The sequence below is a fragment of the Delphinapterus leucas genome, chromosome 20 (assembly GCF_059928025.1).
Source record: "Delphinapterus leucas isolate spDelLeu-1000000601 "Yukka" chromosome 20, BTC_Dleu_Yukka2, whole genome shotgun sequence".
NCBI lineage: Eukaryota > Metazoa > Chordata > Mammalia > Artiodactyla > Monodontidae > Delphinapterus > Delphinapterus leucas.
Genome location: NC_143148.1, coordinates 37942316 through 37956557, shown reverse-complemented (window position 1 = coordinate 37956557; position 14242 = coordinate 37942316).

Below are 14242 nucleotides of genomic sequence, written 5' to 3'. Positions count from 1 at the left end.
GTTTTCTTTTTTTGTGATATCTTTATCTGGTTTTGGTGTCAGGGTGATGGTGGCCTCATAGAATGAATTTGGGAGTGTTCCTTCCTCTGCTATATTTTGGAAAAGTTTGAGAAGGACAGGTGTTAGCTCTTCTCTAAATGTTTGATAGAATTCGCCTGTGAAGCCATCTGGTCCTGGGCTTTTGTTTGTTGGAAGATTTTTAATCACAGTTTCAATTTTAGTGCTTGTGATTGGTCTGTTTATATTTTTTATTTCGTTCTGGTTCAGTCTCCAAAGGTTGTGCTCTTCTAAGAATCTGTCCATTTCTTCCATGCTGTCCATTTTATTGGCATATAGCTGCTTGTAGTAATCTCTCATGATCCTTTGTATTTCTGCAGTGTCAGTTGTTACTTCTCCTTTTTCTTTTCTAATTGATTTGAGTCTTCTCCCTTTTTTTCTTGATGAGTCTGGCTAATGGTCTATCAATTTTGTTTATCTTCTCAAAGAACCAGCTTTTAGTTTCACTGATCTTTGCTATTATTTCCTTCATTTCTTTTTCATTTATTTCTGATCTGATCTTTATGATTTCTTTCCTTTTGCTAACTTTGGGGATTTTTTTGTTCTTCTTTCTCTAACTGCTTTAGGTATAAGGTTAGGTTGTTTATTTGAGATGTTTCTTGTTTCTTGAGGTAGGATTGTACTACTATAAACTTCCCTCTTACACCTGCTTTCGCTGCATCCCACAGGTTTTGGGTTGTTCTGTTTTCATTGTCACTTGTTTCTAGGCATTTTTTGATTTCCTCTTTGATTTCTTCAGCGATCTCTTGTTTATCAAGTAGTGTATTGTTTAGCCTCCACGTGTTTGTATTTTTTACAGATTTTTTCTTGTAATTGATATCTAATCTCACAGCATTGTGGTCGGAAAAGATACTTGATGTGATTTCAATTTTCTTAAGTTTACCAAGGCTTGATTTGTGACCCCAGATATGATCTATCCTGGAGAATGTTCCATGAGCACTTGAGAAGAAATTGTTTTCTGTTGCTTTGGGATGGAATGTCCTATAAATATCAACTAAGTTCATCTTGTTTAATGTATCATTTAAAGCTTGTTTTTCCTTATTTATTTCCATTTTGGATGATCTGTCCATTGGTGAAAGTGGGGTGTTAAAGTCCCCTACTATTATTGTGCTACTGTCGATTTCCCCTTTTATGGCTGTTAGCATTCGCTAACAGCAAATTGTATTGAGGTGCTCCTATGTTGGGTGCATAAATATTTACAATTGTTATATCTTCTTCTTGGATTGATCCCTTGATCATTATGTACTCTTCTTCTTTGTCTCTTGTAATAGTCTTTATTTTAAAGTCTGTTTTGTCTGATATGAGAATTGCTATTCCAGCTTTCTTTTGATTTCCATTTGCATGGAATATCTTTTTTCCATCCCCTCACTTTCAGTGTGTATGTGTCCCTAGGTCTGAAGTGGGTCTCTTGTAGACGGCATATATATGGGTCTTGTTTTTGTATCCATTCAGCCAGTTTATATCTTTTGGTTGGAGCATTTAATCCATTTACATTTAAGATAATTATCGACATATACGTTCCTATTACCATTTTATTAATTGTTTGGGGTCTGTTATTGTAGATCTTTTCCTTCTCTTGTGTTTCCTGCCTAGAGAAGTTCCTTTGGCATTCGTTTTAAAGCTGGATAGGTGGTGCTGAATTCTCTTAGCTTTTGCTTTTCTGTAAAGTTTTTAATTTCTCCATCAAATCTGAATGAAATCCTTGCTGGGAAGAGTAATCCTTGTTGTAGGTTTTTCCCTTTCATCGCTTTAAATATGTCCTGCCACTCCCTTCTGTCTTGCAGAGTTTCTGCTGAAAGATCAGCTGTTAACCTTATGGGAATTCCTTTGTATGTTATTTGTTGTTTTTCCCTTGCTGCTTTTAATATTTTTTCTTTGCATTTAATTTTTGATAGTTTGATTAATATGTATCTTGGCATGTTTCTCCTTGGATTTATCCTGTATGGGACTCTCTGCGTTTCCTGGACTTGATTGACTATTTCCTTTCCCATATTAGGGAAGTTTTCAACTATAATCTCGTCAAATATTTTCTCAGTCCCTGTCTTTTTTCTTCTTCTGCTGGAACCCCTATAATTCGAATGTTGGTGCATTGAATGTTGTCCCAGTGGTCTCTGAGACTGTCCTCAGTTCTTTTCATTCTTTTTCCTTTATTCTGCTCTGTGGTAGTTATTTCCAGTATTTTATCTTCCAGGTCACTTATCTCTTCTTCTGCCTCAGTTTTTCTGCTATTGATTCTTTCTGGAGAATTTTTAATTTCATTTATTGTGTTGTTCATCATTCTTTTTTGGTCTTTAGTTCTTCTAGGTCCTTGTTAAACGTTTCTTGTATTTTTTCCATTCTATTTCGAAGATTTTGGATCATCTTTATTGTCATTACCATGAATTCTTTTTCAGGTAGACTGCCTATTTCCTCTTCATTTGTTTGGTCTAGTGGGTTTTTGCCTTGCTCCCTCATCTGCTGTGTGTTTCTCTGTCTTCTCTATTTGCTTAACTTACTGCGTTTGGGGTCTCCTTTTCGCAGGCTGCAGGTTCGTAGTTCCTGTTGTTTTTTGTGTCTGCCCCACGTGGCTAAGGTTGGTTCAGTGGCTTGTGTAGGCTTCATGGTGGAGGGGACTAGTGCCTGTATTCTAGTGGATGAGACTGGATCTTGTCTTTCTGGTGGGCAGGACTATGTCCGGTGGTGTGTTTTGGGGTGTCTGTGACCTTATTATGATTTTAGGCAGGCTAATGGGTGGGGTTGTGTTCCTGTCTTGCTAGTTGTTTGTCATAGGGTGTCCAGCACTGTAGCTTTCTGGTCGTTGAGTGAAGCTGGGTCTTAGCGTTGAGATGGAGATCGCTGGGAGAGCTTTCACCATTTGGTGTCACGTGGAGCCAGGAGGTGTCTGGTGGACCAATGTCCTGAACTTGGCTCTCCCACTTCAGAGGCACAGGCCTGACACCTGGTCGGAGCACCAAGACCCTGTCAGCCACACGGGTCAGGAGAAAAGGGAGGGAGAAAGAGAGAGAGAGAGAGAGAGAGAGAGGGAGAGAGGGAGGGAGAGAGAGAGAGAGAGAGAGGGAGGGAGGGGGGAGGAAGAAGGAAAGAAAGAAAGAGAAAGAAGGAAGGAAGGAAGGAAGGGAAAAATAAAATAAAATAAAATAATTAAAATAAAAAAATTATTAAAAATAAAATTTAACAGTAATAAAAGAAAAAAGGAAACCAAAAAGGAAGAAAGGAGAGAGCAACCAAACCAAAAAACAAATCCACCAATGATAACAAGCGGTAAAAACTATACTAAAACAAAACAAAAAAACGGACAGACAGAACCCAAGACAAATGGTAAAAGCAAAGCTTCACAGACAGAATCACACAAAGAAGCATGTACATACACACAAAAAGAGAAAAAGGAAAAAATACATGTATGTATATATAAAAAAAAGGAAGAGAGCAACCAAATCAATAAATCTACCAATGATAATAAACTATAAATACTAAACTACAATAAGTATAAAATAAGAAACAAATTAAATGCAGAAAGCAAACCCCAATTCTACAGTTGCTCCCAAAGTTCACCACCTCAATTTTGGGATGATTCGTTGTCTATTCAGGTATTGCACAGATGCAGGGTACATCAAGTTGACTGTGGAGATTTAATCTGCTGCTCCTGAGGCTGCTGGGAGAAATTTCCCTTTCTCTTCTTTGTTCACACAGCTCCTGGGGTTCAGCTTTGGATTTGGCCCCGCCTTTGCGTGTAGGTTGCCTGAGGGCATCTGTTCTTCACCCTGACAGGACGGGGTTAAAGGCTTGGCTGATTAGGGATCTCTGGCTCACTCAGGCTGTGGGGAGGGACCCATTATGTTTTAAAATGTTGTGAAATTGAGCAGAAAATAATTTTTTAAGCTTTATAAAGGCATATTAAAGGTAAATGTAGCTTTCTAAGAGCTGTATATTTTTTTATTTCAGTTTGTTATGCAATCGACTTTTGCATTACCTATACTCTTATGACAAGGAAATTGGCCAGTTCAAATTCAAGGAGAAATAACCGAGATTTATAGACAGAAGTGTGAATACTCAATCCAAGGATTCAAATGTTGGCCAAATTATTCACATTCTTTTATCTCAATGTTTAGATTAAGAGGCTCAATATCAATATTTTATGTTTCAACTTGTGGATATTCAAAACCTGAATGAGCCAGGTCAAAGTGTTATTATTAGACACTTCAGGCCAAATGGGTGCCAGTCATTAACATCAGGCTAAACTTGGAGGTTGAAAGATGTCCTGTTGAAAATAACCTTTTCTTCCCACTCTTGTGTTTGACATGTTCCCTGTTTCTTAGTTTCTAGCTTCTCTATTCCACTTTCTACGTTCATGGCACACTGCTTGGAATGTCTCAAGTATTCTCTTTTACCTACAGTGGGAGGAGGGTGGCTAAAACCAACAACTTTAATAATTTTATTTCTGCTCCCTTTCCAACCACATTTACTGTCACCTTCTCACCTATGCTTCTGAATATCTTCGCAAAGATTTTGCCCTCACAGCGTGTAGCAGACAGGTAGGAGATCATGTTTCCCTGTCTGAGCCCCTATAGTCTCTTGAACTAAGAACGAGCCCTTGCCCCAAACAGCACACATTTGATTTTCAAAGAATTTGGAATTGATACTCAGGAATGCTAATTTTTTTTTCCTTATATGTTTGTCTTGAGAGATTCTCTAAGACTTATGAGATGTTTCTCAGCAAAGAGAAGCAAGGAGAAGCAATCAGGGAAGGGAAAAGAATAAAACAGATAAAGACCAGAAAATATGAGACAGCATGTGGTGAGAGACAGTCTTGTGTGAGAGAGAGAGGGAGAAGACAAAGGAGAGAGATAAAGAAAGAGAGACACTTAATTCCTGCTGTAGTCCCTGCTTCCAGACTGTAGGGTACCTGCCTTTGGCTCCATATGGGTCTTTCCTTCCAATAAATTGTCACTTTTTGCTGTAGCTTGTTTAAATGAGTTTGAGTTGCTTAAAGCTGAAAAATCCCTGAATAAGACAAATAAGACAACCCTCTCCAAGCCATTCCCTCTCCTAGAATGCCCTTTCACTATGGTCCACTTGACATTGTCCTTCATCCATCAAAACCCCCTTTTCATGCATCCCTCCTGACCCTTTTTGGTCATAGATGTCTCCCTTCCATGCTTTTATAACATATCCTTTTGTTGTGTTACCCTGCTCTTTAAAATTTATTTCTTGTTAATGGAATATACATGATCAATTTTTCAGGTAAAGTTTGATGTGTACTTGAAAATCTTGTGTATTTTCAGTTTGGAAAAAAATGACATTTTTCCGTATAGTTCACTCGTATTTACATGTATAAATATACACATGTATACACATGTGTATGTATATGTGTGTATGTATAAATATTAGTAAATCTTGTTGAGTCATTTAAATATTCCATATCTTATTTTCTTATTTATTTTTCTACCCAAACAACTGAATTTTCAGAGACACGTGTTAAGAATCAATATACATTTTAAAAATTGTTTCTGGTTTGTTGAAGCCATTACATTTAAATGATGTCAGTGTTAGTATGTCTTCTGTGTAGATTGAATTTTATCATTTAAAATGTGCTGTGCCTCCCACTGAACGCCTTTTACATTACTTTTTTGTGTCTGATACTAATCTTGTTTATAATAATCTGCTTTTTTAGATATTTCTGGTATTCCTTTTGGAATCCCTCAACTTTTACAAGGATATTCACTGAAAATACCCTTCTATTGTGTATATTTTCTGTATTCTGTAGGGTATTCTCTGTGTTCTGATAAATGATGTCTGTCTTGTGATTATAGGTTCACTGTGGTGAAGATCTTCCAGTGGCTTTTTCTTCTGTGTGAAAAGATTTGCCATGCCTTGGAATCATTAGTTTTTTGGGGACACTGTCCTGCCTGACTGGTCCTGGGGCCCACACTCACTACATTAGTCATAAGAAAAAGCAATGGTGTCTGCATCTTCACTGCTCCTAGCATAGCTCCTCTTTTAATTATGTAGGGGATGTCCTATTGCCTCTGTTAAAGAAGAAAATTCAAGTGAGCAAATTTTAAGGATCTTAATGGCTTTATTTAGCAGTTCACAAATCAGGCAACATCCAGTCTGACGAATAGAAAGGATCTCTGAAGAGCTGTGTAAGGCAAGAGATTTTATAAGCAGAAAGGAACAGAAAAAAGGAAGTTGTACTTGGCAAAAAAGTGGATTGGTTATTACAAGGTTACTTTCCTTATAGGGAATGGTAGGAGTTTCTCAGGCAGTTTACCTAGCTAATGCTGATCAGGGAATTCCTGATATACTAGTTTAAGATTCCATTTCTGAGAGAGCTGAAACTGTAAGTTAAATCTCAGTTTGGTGACATGTGGGGCTTAGCTTAAGTGACTCTATTTGGGGCTTATTTTCTTGTCTTTAACTCGCCCCACTTTTCAATCTCTTAACTGTAGGCTTTGAGTTCTCCACACACAACTCCTCATTCTGCACCAGGTTTCTCTGGTAAATACCTGAGACTGATTTCTTCACTTTCATGTGTTCCCATCTAATTTTTTATCATTCAGGGATCCTCTCAAAATTTCTGGTCCACTGATCATCTTTCTGACTTGCCTCTACTACTGTCTCCACCTGCATACCTCTATTTCAGTACCTACCATACCACGTTGTAATGACGTTTGTATGTATCTGTTTCCCAACGTTCCTTAAAAGGAGGAATGGCTTCATATTCTCTAATTTTAATGCCTATTACTGTGCCTGCCACCGGAATGCTTAATAAATATACTTGGAATGAACAAATGAATGTTTCGTTCAAAAAAACTACAAGACATTTTCTATCATTCTCATTTGACAATAAACATTTTCCCTAAAGTTATCCCTCAGCGCTCTTAAAGAAAGATAGGTTCATCATGAGACAATCCCCATTAGAATTTAGCCTTAGCAGATTTCACTTGATGAAGAACATAAAACCTAAACATGTAGTTTTCTTAATGGAACACCTTTCATGACCTTAGCAATAGCTTTGCGATTGTGGCATTATAATGAGCGTAAACAGGGAGCAAAACAGGATTGTGCCAATAATAAAAATAACTCTTACTTTCCCAAAGGCCTCGGCAGCTCACTCAACATCCCAGAGCTCATGGTAGCTATTTCCTCCAAGAGTATAAAGACCACAGAAGACTAAAGAGAAGATTAAATAGATTTTGCAGAATCAAAATGTGATGAAACTACATTTCAATTAGAGGGGGAATGAGGAGAGGAAGTGACAAGGGAGAAAAATGTGTGCAGAACATCAGCCTCTCTAATCTCGGAAAACAGAGCCTCTCCTTGGAGCTGAGCTCATATTGACTAATCGCAGAAATCACAGAGAGAGGATGAGAGAAACTCCTGAGGAAGCAAGGATATGACAGACTTCCTTGGTAACCTTGACTGCCTAGACACAAGAATTGGGCTGGGCTTTGAAAGTGAAAGGGAACCTGCCTGGCAAACAAGCTGAAACAAGCTGAAAGTTTAATTAAAGCCAGTAGGGGGAATAGTTAAAGTGGGGAATAATTAGGGCAGCAAGAAAAAAAGGAAAAAAAAAAAAAAAAGAAGAAGCCAGAAGATGATTAAAGGAAGGCTCTGGGGGCATGAAGCTACCCAGATAGCATTCTGTTGACAACTACTAAAAATGAGTTTGATGTTTTGCCTACTTCTAGTTTAAATTTTTGGTTTGCAGGGTGTCTCTGTGTGTGTGTGTCTGTCTTTATGTGTGTGGTATCTCCTATTATCTGTATTTTTCCTTGGCTACCAGCTGGGTGGGAGTGAAAAAATGCCATGATCCAAACTGGATTTTAATGAGGACAGTTCACAGCCTGCCAAGTCCTTGGGAATGAAGTTGGCGGGCTGGACCCGCTGGTCCAGGAGGGTCCCTGCTCTGGATCTGAAAGCCCCTCTGTTAAAAACTTGGCAGCCCTTCCACAGCTTCTCTTCGTCTCTGCCAAACAGATGAAGACAGCGTCTGGCTCTGAACATGTAATGCTGAAAGTTGCCATGACTGTCAAAGACCCAAGGAAGGAGCACTTCTTTTCCCTGACATTAGTATGCTTCAGATGCAACTCAGGGACCCTCTGCTGTTGTCACCTTTCCTGAGAGATAGCAACTTTTTTTATTCTTCATAAACACCAAAAATACCACTTTCTACATTTAGTTTGGTAAGGACCCAAGAAGAAAAATTCTTTTCAAGAAGTCGTCCTTATGAAGGGCACTGTTGCTTGCTGATATGTCTAGAGACAAGACGTAGTGTGGAAGAGTTTCGGGCAATTAAGCTTAAGTTTTAAAAAAGCGTCAGATTCTAAACTTCCTGGATATGAACTTAAGAAAGGGTTTGAATTTTTGATGGAAATGTTATGGGGAAGCAACAAAGCTCTCTAAGCAGGAGAGTAACATTAATTATTATGGTTAGTATTTCTGTTAGAAAAATGATTCTTGCAGACTGTGAGAGAGTCAGATTTGAGATATGTAGTAATTGTTACAAATGAATATATATGTATGTGTATTTATGTATTTGTCTATTTATATATGTAAAACTGTCTCTAATACCACCAGTAGTATGCATACCAAACATGATTTCCGTGGAGGCATTAGGACAAAATGAAATCCCATGACAAGTCCTTTGACGTATCTGCAGTCGAAATCTCCCACATTGTGGAGGATTCCCCAACTAGGGAAGAGAACCCTATCTACAGAAAACTAAAACACGTGGTTCCAGTAGGGAAGTAGTTCTCAACTTAGAGTGCTTTAAACATCCATATGCCCAGTCTACACCTGAGACCAATGAAATCAAAATAGTGGGTATAGGACACAAGCAACAGCAGTATTCTCCACTCACCTCAGAAACATGCAAAAGTACAGCTTCATTTTAGAATTACTACAGAAGGTTACACCTCAGACAAATTGGAAAGGGACAGTAGGAGACAAAATATCAAGGCCCTTCCAGAAGAGAGTAGAATCACACTCAACATAAAGAGTGAAAAATCACTTGCATTTCAAGAACAGTGTTGCATGGGGAAAAATGTGAAAAAGGCCCAAGAAAATTGATGTGCCCCAGATTGAAGTAACCAGGTCTCACTTATTGGGTGATGGATACTTGGCAGTTGGCATCTCAGACAACTTAAGAAGCAGAGAGTGAGAAGGCAGTAGAAGTCAGGCATCTTTCGGGAAACCTTCATGTTTCATTGGCCTAATTGATTAACCTTACTTATTCTTAAACTAATTCCTATTGCCATGGAAATGTCAAGAGCTGAAGGGGTAGTAGTGGATGGGCACCTGCGTACTCTATTTTGATTATATAAATCTGCATCTACTCATGGAACATAGAGTGGTGTCAACACTTCTGCCCAAATAATAAATAAGTCACTTAGGTATTTCACATATAGATGATTACCACTGTTCAATATTATTTTGATTCAGTGGCATAAAAAAATAGTTTCTTTTCATCCTCGCACTTATCATTCCATGGTGTCATCTTCATCCTACAGGTTGAAGTCACTTAGGATGGCCAAATGGCAGTAGCAGTTCTAAGCCTCAACATGAACTTCACTGGCCTACAGAGAGAGAAATTGGTTTCTAGTAGTTCTCCCAAAAAGTGAGTTATATTCTTTGCCACAAATCTCCACAAAATTCTCAAAATTTAGTACTTTATATTATAGTAACATTGAAGGAAAATAGAATTTAAAAAATAGCATAACCCCAACCATCATACATTATTCAAGCATTTTCAATTTTGTATACTGCTTTCCAGTTTTGTTCTCTGGTTATATTCCAACATTTATTACCTAGTAACTAGTACCACTTCATTTTCATTTAGTTTGTTTTTACACACATACACATACACACCATATGTATATTGGTCACAATTATAATTTTTTGTTTCTGTTAAGCTTTTCTGTTGTATATTAAATTCCCCAAAGAAGGATGACCATTAAAGAATATTGGCACATTTAATTTTTATAGATAAGTAGACATAAAGGTAAATAAATAGATCAATCTATATATATATATAGATAGGGGATAATAAGTGCTTGATTCAAAAGAGTTTTATTAATTTCTAGCTCCTTTTGATATCAGTTTCTATAATCACTTCAAGAAGAGAAAGAAAAATTGTATGTGTGTGTGTTCCCTATATTGTGTGCTAAGAGATTATCAATTATCTGTTGGTTAACTTCGCTAACCAAGAGATAACTTAAAGAAGTTTTAAATTGCATCTTCATCAATAGTAAAGGTTGACATTATAGAGTCTCAATACATGTTTTTTATGAGAATAGATTTTTTTAGGTTTGTTCGTATACTATTTATTTATTTTTTTTATTACTATTTTTTTTTTTTTTTCGCGGTACGCGGGCCTGTCACTGCTGTGGCCTCTCCCGCCGCAGAGCGCAGGCTCAGCAGCCATGGCTCACAGGCCTAGCCGCTCTACGGCATGTGGGATCTTCCCGGAACAGGGCACAAACCCGCGTCCCCTGCATCGGCAGGCGGACTCTCAACCACTGCACCACCAGGGAAGCCCTATATTTTATCTTAAGTAATTTTCCTTGCATCAAAGTCTTTTAACTCAAAAGTTCATGCTTTATGAGATATCTGGCTAATGTTGAAAGGTCAATTGTAGAACCAGTAATCTAGGATGATAGATATAATCTTATCCTCTCAGTTTTCTTCCTCTTCGTTAACTTGGACCCATTAACTTGGTTCTCTAGTCATAGGAATTAATAGCCAATGGATAGATTTTTCTGTGTTGATATTTTAAAAGATTGAGAAAGACTAAATGACAGCTTGACATACATGCTTTTTTCTATAGTAGATATCTAAGAAGAGATTCATCATTAAAGTTTTTCTTGATGTCTGAATATCTAATGGCAATTTAATTTTTTTAACTCCAATTCACACTTCCTGAAATGGGGATTTCTGATGCCTTACTGCCCTTAGAAAACATCAACACATATCTTAATCACTACTAAACCAAAGTCATTGTTTTCTTTGAAAAGAGAGTTTTCAAACACTGACATAACAAGTTGTTCATTCAAATGAAGTTACTTCATATTTTCCCATTGTTATAGTCTTGTTTTGGTTATTCATATGAAATCACTTTGGAATTGAATCATTTATAAGGTGATTGGAAAATACTTCTTACCATGAAAATATTCTAATAAGTAGCTCAGATGAGAGGCTAGTTGGCTTAATTGAAGGACCATTGAACACAGTTAAAATGTGGATTTTAATGTTAGTGCTACGTGACCAGAGTCAAGTCTCTTTGCCTCTCTGCAACTTACCTTACTCATACATAAAATGAGTGGGTAGGTCTAAAACAGCGATGGGAACATGGGTTATGATTCATACAAAAAATAATTTATAGAGGTTTATTATTTTTTCATTCAAAATTAAAATATATTTATGTAGGATAATGGGGGAAATGTGTATTTTTGCTTTGTGTAGTACAAGAATGCTACTATAAAAATGTGGCATTGTGTTAGCCAATGTGTTCAATATATTTTCCAAAGACAAATGTAACAGTATCTTCCATCCCACCTACTCTTCTATAATGTTAGCTTGACACTCTTTCCGTTGAGAGATTGGGTATACATCATTTTTTCTTTAACCTGGTTGGATTTGTGTCTGCTTTGGCCAATAGAGTATGGTGAAAATGACACTAGGTAATTTCAATGGTTGGTTTATAAAAGTCAACATGGCTTTTGGAATACTTGCTTTTAGAGCCAACGAAGAAGTCCAGCTTTCCTGAGGTCTCCATGTCACATACAAAGTTCATTTGCAGACGCTCTGGTTTACAAGCCCAGCTGAGATCCTAGTCAACAGCCAAACATGTGAGTCAAGATACCTCAGATATTTTTACCCCTAATCATTGAGTCTTACCAGCTGAGGTTCCAGACATCATGAAGCAGAAATAAGCCACATCATTGTGCTAAGTCCAAATTCCTGTCCCACAGAATCCATGATCATTGTAGAGTTGTTGTCTTCTGTCACTAAGTCCTAGGGTAGGTAGTCAGGCAATACTAAGCAAATAGAAATTTTGAACTTGGAAGTAAAGTCCTATAAAATATTGCATATTGTATATAGTACTATGCTATAGCCAACTATTCTATACTGTACATAATAAAAATCTAAACCCTGCAACATTGGCTTTGGGACCAAGCAGAAGCAGTCAAAGCCTTGAGGAAACCCTTAATGAAAGCTGGAAGGACCTTGATGGTCAAGGCTTGGAAGGCTGGGAAGAAAATAATACAAAAAGCTGTAGGAAAGGAGACAGTTTATGAAGTTGCAGAAAATTTAGTAAAACTGTCACCTTGAGTAATGTGGAAATTATGAAATGTACTTAATTAACTTGATGAGATAGTGATGGGTATTTCCAGATGGAATAGAGAAGGTGCCATCTGCCTTCTGTAATAAAATAAGGCAGAGATGGACTAAAGAATAAACTATTCAGTTCCCAAGTATAGTTTGAAGGATATATGGAGTATCCAGAATAGTCTTTCAGACAGCAGTGGGTTCTCAAATAAAGAAAGGTTCTCTGGACCAAGATCAATTCCAGGATGGAAATGTAAGACCCACTGTTAAAACCTCAGAAAGACCTAAGGTGATGTCTCATAGAATGTTTCAGAGAGCCAAAACCCGTGCAAGGATCTTAAGAGCATACATTTCATTAAAGAAGCAGGGTTTTTATATTTTAAGAGCATGGTAATGCTCACCCTAAGCTTATACTTTACATTTATAGCCCCAGAAGACTAGCACTTTCCCCATTTCCTAATTGTAAACTGCAAGAAATAATGGTTGTAGGCTAATGGTTAACTGAATATGAATTAAATAACTGTTTATGTCATAATTAGTTCAAATAGTATAATATACTCATTTAGTACACTCCAGAGCACTATGCCCAGGTGTTGGGCACACCAGTACAAAACTTCTCGTCAGGAAAGTACTCCTATCAAAGAAACTGAAGTGATTAGTACCTAGAGAAAAAAGTGACCTTGGCTTTTGGACTGGTCAAACACCACAAGAATTGTGTCTATAAAGCCATGTACAAGAAAACAAAAACAAAAAAAAAAAAAAACAAGGGCAATTGAGAGAATGTTGCATTTTGGAACAAGTTCTGTTTGCATCATCAAAAACAATTTTTTTCCCATTGTTACGCAGAATCCTTACCTAGGGTAACTGTGCTTAACATATACAGCAGCTTATCTTATCAGGTAGTGTTCCATCTAAATCACAGTAACATTAACAATCCTTACAAATATATGCTCCTGTGTTGTAGGGCCACACGCTGGGAGACTTTAGCAGGTCTCAGCTGTTAGGAGATCACTGTAAAATAAATGAGTTTGTTTCCATAAACACAATAGTGCTTCTTATTAAATATCAGGGAGAGATTATTATATACTAAAGTAACCACAAACTGGTAGAAATTAATAAAGTGCAATTCAGAGAAGATGCTGCTTAAATATAAACGATATACAACCTAACTTTGGTTGTCCCAAAGGATGGAGCACAGAACCTTGTCGTATTTGAGCCAAGTGTTTAGACCTTGTCTGTTTATAGAAAAATAACATTTACTGCTTACTTGGGAGAGTTCCCACTGAAATAATGCTTTTCAAAGAGGGAGTGAGCCTTTCACTTTCAAATTTGAATGTGAAATTAGAAGCTTCTATACATTTTATACAACTGCCAGAAAATCACAGTTGTCTCTATTGCGATTTTCCAAGGAAATCTAGTTTTTGTCCCCTGGACATAGAAGCATTGTAAAACTGTCAGACAGGAAGCCCTCCCTTGAGGAAAGAGACATTTACAGTACAACCGAGCAGCTGTTGCAGGAATCTCCCAGCAGTAATATTTACAGTACTCCATTTCAGGTACTGTCAGTGCCACTCATACTGCAAATTCAGTGCCACCACCGTTATTGAATCTAATGGTCAACTGAATCTGAATTAAATTGCTGTTTTTGTCATAATAGGACCAAATAGCATAACATACTCATCTACTCGGGGCAAGGGCAGCCTACTCAGAGCAACAGTGCTGAAAACATGTCGTCTCTTAGGAAGATGTGTTATTTGTGTTTCTGACCACACTCAGAATGTTGATTTCCCCTGAGATGTGGGACGTGGCATCACCTTGCCCTGGGAGATGAGGAATGTCACTCTGGGCATGAGAA